The sequence below is a fragment of the Notamacropus eugenii genome, chromosome 2, assembly GCF_028372415.1.
Source record: "Notamacropus eugenii isolate mMacEug1 chromosome 2, mMacEug1.pri_v2, whole genome shotgun sequence".
In the NCBI taxonomy this organism is placed as follows: Eukaryota; Metazoa; Chordata; class Mammalia; order Diprotodontia; family Macropodidae; genus Notamacropus; species Notamacropus eugenii.
The window spans coordinates 308,102,333-308,115,191 of NC_092873.1; the positions used below are offsets into that span (position 1 = coordinate 308,102,333).

The following is a 12,859-nucleotide window of genomic DNA, read 5'->3' on the forward strand; positions in this document are numbered from 1 at the left end:
AAAAGAAAGAAAGGAAAACAAAACTTTTGAAAGAAATATAGGTAGTTAAACCAAACAAATTCCTGCATTGGCTGTGTCTGAAAATTTGTGGCTTATTTTGCATTTTGAGCCCATCATTTCTCTGTCATGAAGCAGATACCATGCTTTTTCATCAGTCTTCTGGGATCATTATTGATCAGCATTTTCATGTTTTGTAAAATTGTTTTTTATTATGTTATTACTATATATTTTGTTTTCATGGTTCTCCTCATTTCCCTCTGTATCAGTTAATACAGGTCTTCCCATGTTTATTTTTTGAAACTGAGCATTTCATTTTTTCTCATGGCACAAAAATATTCTTGTTCCAGCCATATATCAAAGTTTGTTCATTCATACCCCAATAGATGGGTATTAATTTCCAGTTCTTTGCCAATACAAAAAAGCTTTTCTCTCTCTCTCTCTATACATATATGCATATATATGCACATACACATGCACATATGCACACACACATACATACACATACATATATATTACATATGGGTCCCATTCTTCTCTATTTGATATTTCTGGAGGATAGTGTTCATAGTGGTAGAGCTGAGTCAAAGGTCACACACAGTTTAGTTTTAGAAGTCATTGAAAAAAATTGAATAGAAGAGGTGAAAGGATAGATCCTTGGGTCCCTCCTCCACAGACCTCTCCTAAAGATGTTGTCAGCATACCAGTAACTGCTTTTTGTATGGACTATGATGGTTGTGGTGCAAATATAAGACAGAGAATGGATGCAAAAAGATATTGTGGAGGTGGAATTGATAACACTTAGTAACTGATAGCATATGGAAGGGTGAGGATGAAGAATGAAGAATGTACTCCTAGATTTTAAACCCAGGTGATGAGAAAAATCATATTTGGGAAGTTAGGAGGAGAGTGTGTTTAAAAGGAAAGAAATAAATTCATTTTACTCATGCTGAGTTTGATTAGCTCATAGGACATGTAGTAGAGAGATCTGTCAGGAAGTTGGTAATATGATCCTGAAGCTCAAGTGAGAGGTGAGAGATTATTTTTTTTGTATAGATCTTATAGTTGAATCCATGAAAACTGATGCAATCACCAGGAAAGAAAAGAGGTGAGGTAGGGGGCCGGACAAAACACTGGGGTATGGTGATGCATACGTAAACTGAATATGGTAAATGAATCTATAAAAAAGAACAAGGGAGATCTGTCTAACTTGTGAGTAAAAAATCACAGTTGAGCAATATCACATAACCCAGGGAGGAGAGAGTATCCAGAAGGAAGGAGTGGTCAACAGGGTCAAATGCTACAGAAAAGTCAAGAAGGAGAGGAATTGAGAAAAAAACCATAGAGAGTAATTTCTTTTGAGTGATGTGGAGAGAAGCCAGATGGCAAGAGATTGAAGAGTGAGTAGAAAGCAGAATTTTTCTCTGCTATGGGCAATGGATGTTGCCTGGCCCAGAATGGAATTTTGTAGTTATAGAATTCTGTACTGTACCCTTCTATTCTTATTGCAGGAGGACCCTTGGGGATTGTTGGAAGGTGACCCCCTCCCTGTTATCATGGATTATCCTATTAAGGCATTAGCAATCTCAGATGGCAAATAGTGCTACCCACTTAGAGTGAGTGTATATGTGTGTGCTTGTGTGTGTGTATGGAATATCTGCCCAGTATATTCTCCCAGATTTTCATTGGAATAAAGTGTAATGAAATCTCCTGAGAGAAGTCTAACCCGAATCCTTACTATTGCAATTCTTATGCAGTATTTGAGGAAAGAAGGTGTTAGCAGAGTGGTGTGTAAGTGGTATTTAAACTGTTCCTGATCTCACAGGGGTGAATGGAGTAAGTATAATAAAAGTGAAAAACACACTGCTTATAAAAATACTTGAGAAAAATGTGAAAATAATTACATTTTAAAATAATAACTGATATTTCTATATCATTTAAAGCCTTAAAAATTATTTTCATTGCAACAATCTTGTTGGCCAGGAAATACAAATACCATTATGTCCACTTTATGGATTAGAAAGCTGAGACTCACACAGGTGAAGTTATTTGCCCATGGTCATATAGACTGTAGGTTTTGGAACCACGATCTCCTCACCCAGACCTTTTAATTTCAAGTCCAATATTCTTTCGATTCCATTATGCTGACTTTTGTAATTCTGAACAATCGGTTTTTCTTATAATTGCAAGGTGTGAGTTCTATTAGCTGAATGTATTACAATGAACTGTTTGCCTCCAGGATTAATATGAACATATAATGACTCCCTGTGTCTTTATGCTAAGTGAGTGGGTGATGGTACACCCTCCCCACCTGCCCTGTCATAACAGCCCAGAGAGCTTTGCTTTCATTCCTTTCTACATTTCCATTCATTTTTGCAGATGTGTTCATCTTTTCTGCATAATTTCTTGAGATCTTTTTGCTGAAGGAGACAGAAACATCATTATTTTTATAATGCAGATGATTGTGATTTTGTCACGTTAGAGCAGTATGGACCACACATCAGCTAATCAATCCACAATCATTTATTAAGCTCCTACTATATGTGAAGTGCTGTGATAGGTGCTGAGGTCACAAAGATTAAGGTGAAACAGTCAGTTCCTTCAAGGAACTTACATTCTATTGGGGGAGAAAGTAAAACATATAAATATTTACAAAATAAATGCAAGGTATTTTGAAGGGAGGGTGGTGGTGGTCATCAGGAAAGGTCATGCATAGGAAGGATTAGGGCTGAAATTTGAAGGAGATTAGATATTCCAAGAGAGATGTTGGAAATGGGATAGAGGTGGGGAGAACTGGAAGAAGGTCATTGGAGTGGACCAAACTGTCTGAGCTAAGGAAATTCTAGTATTCTTATTATTGGGATAGAAGTTTCCAGTTAACATGACAGGTATCATTATATTTATTGATCTTAGCTGGTTTGGTTTTTACACTTTGCTGACAGCCAGATTGGATTAGTCAGGAATATGTATATATATGTGTGTGTGTGCACATACGTGCATGCATGTATGAGTATATGTATCTATGTAAGAAGTTGACTATCTTCCACTGTTCTTCCTTGCTACCAGTCTGCCTAGCTGAATCCTGGAAAGGAGAGGGAGGTTACAAGTACAATTTAGGTGTCCTACAATCTGCCATACTAGCACCAGGGAACTGTCCTGGGTGCTGAACTTAATTGTAGGTGAGCCTTTGCACAGTTCCTTGAGGGCTTTTTATACTCTGGGAAAGCCCAAACATCTTATAAGCAATTTGACTCTGTGCTGCCCCTTCAGTAGAGCCATAGTCTCATCAATCTGGGGCAGTCCACCCAGTCTAACCTATAAAGACCTTGAAGATTATTTTTCTGATGAAGTTATTCTTTAGCCTTGCTGAGGAGTTTCCTTAAAATAGTGTCCAAACTGCGAGCCACAGACTTCTGGGGGCCCATGGAGCTATATCCCATCCATATGCATATCTTCAAATAAGCAAAATTTCTGTAGACTGAATAAATATGGTGTGCACATATGTCACTATTTTCCAAAGGAATATGGTTGTTATGATAATTATATATACTATGTTTTTGATATAGTATATATAATTATATATACTATATATAATTAATATAATAGAATACAAATTATGATACAAGTTATAATTAATAAAATACAACTCAATCCAAAATAAATAATATATTAACTTTTTGTCATTTTACACTTTCTTAATTAGTGCAATAGCCTACTCATTGGTCACCTGGGATGCATTCTCTTGCCTATCCAATCCATCCTCCACACTTGATTTTTCTAAAGCACACATCTGATCGTGCATGTCATTCCCTTGCTCAAGAAGCTCCAGTGGGTCCCTATCACCCCAAGGACAAAATACAAACTTCATTTGCATTTAAATTCCTTCAAGCCTGGTTGCTCCTACTTTTCTACATTGATAAAATACTATGTACCCCAGCCAACTGGCCCACTTGCTGTGTCCTGGATGCAATATTTCATCTCTTCCCTCTGTAATTTGGGTACGCACAGCCCCCATGCTTGGAATTCTGTCCCTTCTCACCTCCTGGAACTGTAAGTTCCTTTCAAGTTCAGATACCATTTCCTTCAAGAGGGCTTCCCTGATTGTTCCAGTTGTTAGTGTCCTCCTTAATCACTTTAAATTGATTTTGAATATAGTCTGTATTTGCTATTTACTTATCTGTGAACATGTTGTATCCTCTCCCAGTAGAATGTAAACTCCCTGAAGGAAGGGACTTTGGTATTTATCCCTACTACATGGTCTGGCACATCATAAACACTTAATAAATATTTGTTGATTGTTTAATGGGTACACCTGCATTATCAGGTGCCCATTTTTCATGTGGGGAAATTTTGGATGTTCAAAATGGGTCATAATATTAAAAATGATAACCGTGGCTTAAGGGATGGAGTGGTGGACTTGGAGTAAGGAACACCTAAGTTTAAATCCTGCTTCAGACACTTACTAGCTGTGACCCTGAGCAAGCAACCCCAGAAAGTCACACAACCTCTCCAAGCCTCAATTTACTCATCTATAAAATGAACGTAATAGTGTCTATCCCACATGTTTGTTGAGAGGATCAAATGAATTAAGATATGAAAGAATTTAGCAAACATTAAAATGTTATATAAATACTAGCTATCATCATCATCATCATCATCATCATCATCCTTAAAATAGGTTAAGAGATGCTTCTTTAGAGCACTGACTCTGGGCTGATTCATTAAGCTCTTGCCTTATGTAGGTCCTGCTCAGCAGGTGGTGGCTAGCACTTTCTTTACTTTCTAGGGCCATAATTGGGTGTGTGGAGATTGCTTGGTCCAGGGCTATGCTTTTGAGGAGCCATGGCTTGCATCCAGGGTCCTCGGGTGAAGGGACCCTACTAGTATGGGTATGCATGCAGGCACTGTATGGAGCCAAAAGGTAGTCTTGAATTTCCTCAAGATCCTGGGTCTTGGAGGTCAGTGATGAGAATGGACCTTCACCTCACTTTGTTTCAGCCTCACATTTCTGAAACCTTCAGTAGAGGGAGTAATTCAGAGAAAAAAGATTGGCAGTTAATTTCCCCCCACCCTCCCCTCCTATGTGTGAAGTTGTGGGGGGAGTTGTATGTATGAGCTTCTCATGAGCCATGGCTGCTATTTAGAAACACAAATTGCAGGAAATTTTTCGTCTCCGGGGGAAATTGCATTTGGCAATTTCAATATTTATCGCGCTTTGATGCTTCCGTCTGGTTAAAAAGGGCGGGGGAACTCCAAATGGGCCTCAATGGGAAAATAAGCCTGAGTGGTAGGTGAGTAGAAAATGGAGACAGAAAACATGGGGAAAAAATAAAAGAAAGGTAAGATAGCAGAGACTGTTTAAAAAAGGAGAAAGCATCTTTTTTTCAAGTTTCTATGGTACAAGGCTTTGCACACAGCGGGTGCTTAATAGATGTGTGCAATTGTGGCTATTGAGCCTAGACAGATCTGATATGAATGCTGAAAGATATGGTCTATTATGAAGCCTGAACTCAGAGTTTCTAACTGCACCAGTCGCTATATGGAGAGGTCTCCAGACCTTGTACAAACTGGAGGCAAGGCAATTAGACTTCAGAGTCAGGAGACCTGGGTTTAAATCCTGGGTTGACTGCTTTCTACTTAATGTGGCTTTGGGAATGTCATATTAGTTCTCTGGGCCTTAGTTTCCTCATCTGTATCTTACAGAGGGGGTTGAACTAGATGGACTCTAAGTTTTCTTCTGGTTCTATAGCTATGAGCCAGTTATCCTAAGCTTAACTTTCTAGGTCTTGATTTCCTCTTTTGTAAAATGAGGAGTTGGATTAGATAACCTGAAAGTCTTCTTCAGCTCCAGATTTATGATCCTATGATGTGTCCAGACATGATCAGGAGATGCAGAGAGCAGAAATAGAAATGTTAGCTATGGATGATGAGTTACTTATATCATAGTCAGGTCAGAAGTAAGGATGTTGGGATGGGGGGTTCAGTGAAGAAAGATATTGTTGTGGTACAAAAAAGAATGAATTGTTCATACAATATTCTGGGGAGCCCTATGTCTAAGAGAGTTATTGGCTCTCACTTGGTAAAGTTTGGAAGACTTCCCAGAGGAGGGGTAGGATTTCAGGAGCAGTTGGAATGACTGGAAAAGAGGAGCTTGCCAAGTTGAGTGTGGAGGACATTCCAGGCATATGGTGCTACTTGAGTGAAAGCCTGGAGACAAAAAGGGGCTGAGCAGATGAAGGGGGGCTTTGAAAAGAGTATCAGATGTGTCCTTAGACCTTCCACACTCTGAGATAGATAGAGATAGATACATAGATGGGACCAAAACACTAACTGAAAAGACATGAATGCAGGATTTCACTAACTGAGTTATGAATTCCCAGGAAGTTCTGGCAAAGTGACATCGGTCAATGCAGTGATTCGTAAGAGTTGACTATTGGGGAGAAGGGTAAGACAGCAGGGTCCTTTCATCAAGAGAAAAGTCGGATTTATGTGATAAGGGAGAAGAGATATATTGTATTCCTCCTTTCTACCAAGTGTATAGTCAAAGGCGAGTTGCCCACTCCTATGCCAGAGCCAAGAGTTTCCTGGGGGCTATGTGTATTTGGTGATGTTCAGGAACTGAAATCATCACTAGGCTTCTCATTAGCGTTCTGTTCTCCTGCCACTGAGCCAGCTGTTTGAGTCATCCTCCTGCTGGTGGTGATGATGGCAGATCATTAATAAACAATCCTTGGTATAGCAAAGAAGCAGATCTCTATTGGTGACTTGGAACTCTTGAATAAGCAGCGATATGTTGAATCTCAAAGAAGGTGACTGGTATAGTGAAAGGCCTCAAGGCTTTTTCATGTTAGGAAAGCTTGAAGGAACTGGAGACATTTAGCTTGGAGAAAAGCAGATTTAAGGAGAACATGGAAGATTTCTTCAAGTATTTGAAAGTTATCAGGTGAAAAACTTGCTTTGCTTGGCCCTAGAGGGGAGAAGTAGAAGCAGTGAGTGGAAGTCGTGAAGAGGCAGATTTCATAAGGTCATTGATTTTAAACTGGAAGGGTCTTTAGAGGTCATTTAGTTTGATCTTTTCATCTAACAGATGAGGAAACTGAGGCCCACAGAGGATGAATGACTCCCGAAAGGTCAAACAGATATCCTGTTGCAGAGCAGGCATTCAAACCAAGTACCTCTGACTCTAAATAACAGTGCTCTTTCCCTTAAAACATGAAAAATTTTCTAGTCATTAGAGTTCTCAAAAAGTGGAATGGACTGCTTTGCTGGGTAGTGGGATCTCTTTCATTGGAGTTCTCCAGGAAAAGACTAGCTAACCACTTGTCAGTGGAGAAGAGTTTGTCATATTGGAGAAGAGTTTCTTGATTGCGTATGGGTTTGAGCTACATGATACCTGAGGTCCCTTCCAACTCTGGGATCCCATGATTTGGTGACTCCTTACTTCCAATGATTTGTACTTGAGAGGAAGTTCAAAGGACCTTGAAATATCATTAAGAGGTTTGAAGTGGCCTTATAGGCACATGATTTGGGACTGATGTGACCTTTGTAACAACACTTTGGTAACTGTACTGTTGGAGAATGTGGGAAAGAATAAAAATTTAGTGCAAGTAATTTACAGGTGGTTTATAAAGAGCAAACAACCTCTACATTTTTCTGTGGGAGTTGTCCTAGGATGGAGGATGAGGATGAACGGCAAGATGCCTGAACTAAAGTGGAAGCCCAGAAGTTCTAGAATATTTGTATCCTAGTCCTTACTCTATGACCCTGACTCACTTTCTGTTTTGGGCCTCAGTTTCTTCATATGGGAAATAAAAGATTGAGCCAGAATTTACCTGTAGAAGTCCCTTCTAGCTCAAAGGAGTTTTGAGTTCCCTCTAGCCTTTAGTTCACTTACTCTGCTCTTTGTAAGGTGAGAAGATGACTGATGGGGTTGGCGAGAGATGTTCATCTCTCAGAGGAAAGGGTTGAACTCTCCAAGATTCCTTTCAACTCCAAATCTATAACCCTAATTCCTTCTTTGTTGCCTCATTGTGTTGTGATGGTGATCCCAGCTTTTCAAAAGCAATGTTAAGAGAATCAAAACTCTGATGGATCCTACCATGCTGCAAAGGACAATCTTAGGGACAGATTCTGGCTGTTGCTCAAAAATCCGCCCACCTCAATGTGGAGAGGTCTATCACCAGAAGAGTTACCATACAGTAAAACATGAAACAATCAATTTTTAATTGCACCATGGTGCCTTGCACATAGTATGTGCTTAGTAAATGTTGATTGATTGACCCACGGTGGGGTCATCAGCAATAAAGGTTTGATTCCCAGTATTCCTTCTCTACTATCCTCAGCATCTCTTGGGTCTCTTCCTTATCTCTTCTAGCCATCCCTCAGTGGTTCATTTTAACACTAGGCTGAGTCAGACATGAAACATAATGAGAAAAGTAAATCTGTTCTCTGCCTAACCACAAGATGACAGAAGATTTATTTGCTTATGTGTGTGTGTGTGTGTGTGTGTATGTGTGTGTGTTTTCCCCCTCGAAGGTTACCTTGTACCTACTTTGCATGTGTCTAGCATGTTGCTATCTAGGGTACAGCTCCATATGTACATGCCATCTCCCTTATTAAATTGCAAGTTCTTTGAACACAAGGACTCTTTTATTTTTTCTTTAAAAGAGAGGGTGCTGCAGTGAGACTACCCAAACTGGAGGCCTGGAGTAGCTAAAAGAAAAAGATGTTGTAATATAAAGGGGAAAGCCTTTAGATCAAAAACAGCCATTACCCACCCAAGACAGGATCTGAGACTTGAACAGTTCCATTGCATATGAAAAAGTAAGTGAAAATAATGAATATACCTCTTCCAGGGCACAACCTGTACTCATAACTTTGTTCCCAACTATTCATCTGTATAAAATCTCCAAAAGAGTGTGAAAAGTGGAATTGAATTGGGACAATCATCCCAAGCCAAGGGAGAGTGACTTGGGAAAGAGTGTTCCCCTGGTTTGGGGTAAAATACTTTGTAATTATTGTTCATGCTATACCTTTTGAGTAAATGTCTTTGACTCTGGAGAGTCAACTGGAGAATAACATGAGCTGGTATTAGGAAGATTATCCCTAGAGCCCTGAAAATAGAAGCAACTATGCCTCTGGAGACCCAACCTGCCAGTGGAAATGGGGTTTGGAGAGGCAAGCACAGAGTGGGGTTTATATCCCTCATGCTTAGTATTTGTAGCAGTAGGTGCTTTACAAATACTTGTTGATTGATTAGAAAAGTTACTACTAATTCCTGCTTTGAATTAGTAACACCAGGGCTCCATCTCACCTAGTATAGGTGAATGGAAGTTACCTATAACTTGTTTTCCAGAAACATTGACATGGTTTAACCAGTGATGCTCTTGCAATACCAAGGCAAGGTGGCACAATGGAAACTGGGTTCAAGCCCCATCTCTGACATTTCCTAATTGTGGGCAAGCCACTTAACCTCTCTGGGCTTCAGCTTTCCCATCTATAAAATGGGAATAATCAGATTATGATGAGTTTCAAATGAGATAATGTATGTAAAGCGCTTTGTAAATTTTAAAGTAGTTATATAAGTATAAACATTTATAATCATGGATATGATAATTATATCCATTATAATGGATAGACAGATAACTTTGAAGCCAGGAAGACCTGGGTTCAAGTGCTAACACATATTGACTGAGCAAATAAGTCATTTGACCTCTAGGTACTCTAGGTAGCCTTCTAAGACTGTCAATTACAGAGAAGGTACAAATCTGTGCTGGTAGAAGGAGTTTTCTTCCCTGGGAATTCCCTATACCAATAAATCACCGAACGGGGGATAGTCCCTACACTCTATTCATTTATTATTGTTGATTTTGCTTAAGTAAATGATCATGATTATTTCAGGATGAGCTTTTTCTGTCTATCGTTAGGGTCATTCTCCACCCCCCCCTCCCCCCCCCCCCTCCCGCCATCCCTTAAGGACAAAGAGCTGGGTTCCCTCTGATACAATCAGTAGACATGTGGGTGGGGTGGGGGCTGCTTAGGCCACCACATGTAATGAGGGTGAGATCAGACAAAGGATACTCCCTCATTTGATTTTTCTCTAAGTATTCATATTTTTAATACCAGAAAAACTTACTCTCCCTGGCATACAGGTATTTGTTTCATGATATATCAGGTTGCTTGTATTATGGGAAAGGCTGAAAGCCAGGAATAGGTAGTAACGCACAAGGGGTTTAATTTTCAAACCTGGTAGGGCCCAGAAATACTTTAGCTTAGATCCACAGTCTGGTTCCTCTTCTGCCCTTCCCATATGGAGGTGATGAGCATGGAAGCTGGACCTGGGAAAAATAGTTATCTGCTTCATTATGTGCATCCTTCATGCCCTCACCCCCTCCACCCTGGCATTTGGAGAATTTAATAATCCTTACAGCATTTTATCGTGGTGCTCTGTACAACCCATAATACAGTTACCAAGACTCCCAGGGAGAGGGAATTAAGGGCAGCAGTGAATGAGAGATAGATTCCAGATGAGATCTGAAACATGGTGGGCAGTCCAGGCGGGGTGGCACTTGGGCAGACAAGCAGGCTGTATGCTGCAGGAAAGTTGCTTTTTTTTTGAAGGGGAGTCATAATGAGAGCAGAGGCTTGTTGCTAGGAAACTGGCTGGGGGCTGATGTGGGGGGAGGGAATAGTTTAGCAGGTCTGGATTCTCAGAACCCCAATGTCCACATTTGCACTTCAGAGTGGTCTCCAGAATTTTGAGTTAAAGAGCTGGAAAGTGTAGAGAGATTGCCTGGAGACTTAGAATGTCATTTTATTAAGGTGGGGTAGGGGGAGGTGTTTTATTTGCTTTCTTTTCAATGGCATTTGCAGTGTTGAGGCTGAGATGGTCAAGAAGCAGTGGGGCATGGCCCTGGAGATGTGGGACTTAAGGGAAAGAGCTGCCTGGCCGCACAGTTTCCTGGGGCTAAGAGTCAAGAGACCCAGCATCTCTTCCTAACTGTCTCTGACTAGATGGGCTGCTTTGGTTAGGTCACATTCCTTCTCTGATCCTCACTTCTTTCAGTTGTCTGATGAGGAATGAAATGATCTCTAGGGTCCCTTTCAGTGCTAAGTCCCATGACACTGTGTCACATCCCTCCTCTGTGCCTTAGTTTCCGTATCTGTCAAAAGAGAGGGTTGAAGGGGCAGTAGTAAAAGGAACTTGGGATCTGTGATCTAGAGTTCCTGAGTTCAAACACTGGATCTTCTGTTTACTACTTGGGTGATCTTGGGCAAATATTTTAACCCTGTGGCTCAACTTTCTCATTTGTAAAATAAGATGCTGTGGTAGATTATTTCAAAAGTTCTTTTTGGCCCTAATATGCTATGTTTTTTTTCCCTTCTAGAAGTGTCTGAGACATTGGAACCACATGGCATCATAAACTTTGAGTTGGAAAGGTTTTCAGCATTCATTTAGTCCAATCTCCTCACTTTACAGATGAGGAAACTGAGGTTCAGGGAGGCTATCAGAAAGTCAACCAGCATTTATGAAGGGCCTTCCAGCTGCTAGCCATTGTGCAGGTACTAGGGACACAAAGATAGTAGTGAGGCAGATCCATACCCAGATGACCTCCACACCATGCTGGACAAATGCTTTCCAACCTCTTGAAGACTTCCAGTGAGTGAGAACCCCCTGTCTCCCTCCATAGTCTATTCCACTTTGGGACAGCTCTCCGTGATTAAGAAGTTTTTCCTTACCTCTAACCTAAATGTGCTTCTTTGTAAGTCTTTTCTGTCGCCAAGCAGGTTAAATAGAAATAAGTCTAATGCCTCTTCCATCCTTTAAATACTTGATGACAGCTATTATGTTTCTTCCCAATGCAAGTCTTTTCTTGGCTAAACATCCCCAGTTCCTTCCACTAAAACTCATAGTGATTTGGATTCACCATATCTTGATGTTTTCCAGCTGATAATTTCCTTTCTCAAATTCGGTGCCCAGAACTGACCACAATACTTCGGGTGTATTCTGACCAGGACAGGGGTAGGACTATTGTTTCTCTATTCCTGGACACTATCCTTCTCTTAAAGTATCCTCAGGTCAGTGTAGCTTCCCCAAATCTCATTATCTTTTAGTTGTGCATGTTTGGGAGGGGCTCTTAGCCTGTGGTCCATAGACTTGTATTTTTAATATTTCTGATAACTGTATTTCAATATAATTGGTTTTCTCTATAATCCAATATGTTTTACTTTGCAATTTAAAAACCTTTTTCTAAGAAGGGGGCCATAGACTTCATTAGACTATGCCATATGGGCCCAGGACAAGAAAAACATGAAGAATCCCGGTGTGTGGATTACACACGGCAAATTTTGAAATCCTAGACCACTTTTCTTACTTTGAGAAAAGGAAGGATCATGAGTTCCAAGCCCTGAAGGATCATTTTCCTTTTGATTACCTGTGGATTGGAGTTACCTGTGCACCCAGCTCTCTCATCAGTATGAATCCAGGTCAGACAGTGAAGGCATGTCAAGAGCTTAGGTTCTCTGCATGCTTCTAAGCATCTGTTAGCAACATTCCAGGTTTGTGTTGGAACATGCCTCACTGCAATAGACATAGTCCAGTTAAGCGGAACTGTGGCGAAGATAATAGCTTTATGGAAATGGAGCTGGCAGGCGGGGGTGGATAGCTGGGAAACATGTAACTTCATAGATTCCTGGATTGTGAGTGTCTTTCCCAGTGTCCTCCTTTTTAGGGGCTGGGACCAGGCTGTGGAGATCCCACTGTTCACAGTTCTGCCACCCGCTGGGTGGCCAGTGGGCATTGTACCATTTACATCCTTTTTGTTCTCTCTTCTGTCCCCTGCCCAGATCCCTGATCTGCATG

At 40.6% G+C, this 12,859-nt stretch overlaps 1 long non-coding RNA gene across 1 annotated transcript; it reads right to left on the reverse strand.

The window, feature by feature from the left end:
* Window positions 1-6,348: 6,348 nt before the first annotated feature.
* Window positions 6,349-10,577, reverse strand: LOC140523961 (uncharacterized). Its single transcript, XR_011973523.1, has 3 exons — window positions 10,425-10,577; window positions 10,243-10,334; window positions 6,349-6,964 (listed from the first exon to the last, which is right to left on the reverse strand). It is a non-coding gene; the product is annotated as an uncharacterized lncRNA (long non-coding RNA).
* Between the last annotated feature and the right edge of the window lie 2,282 nt (window positions 10,578-12,859).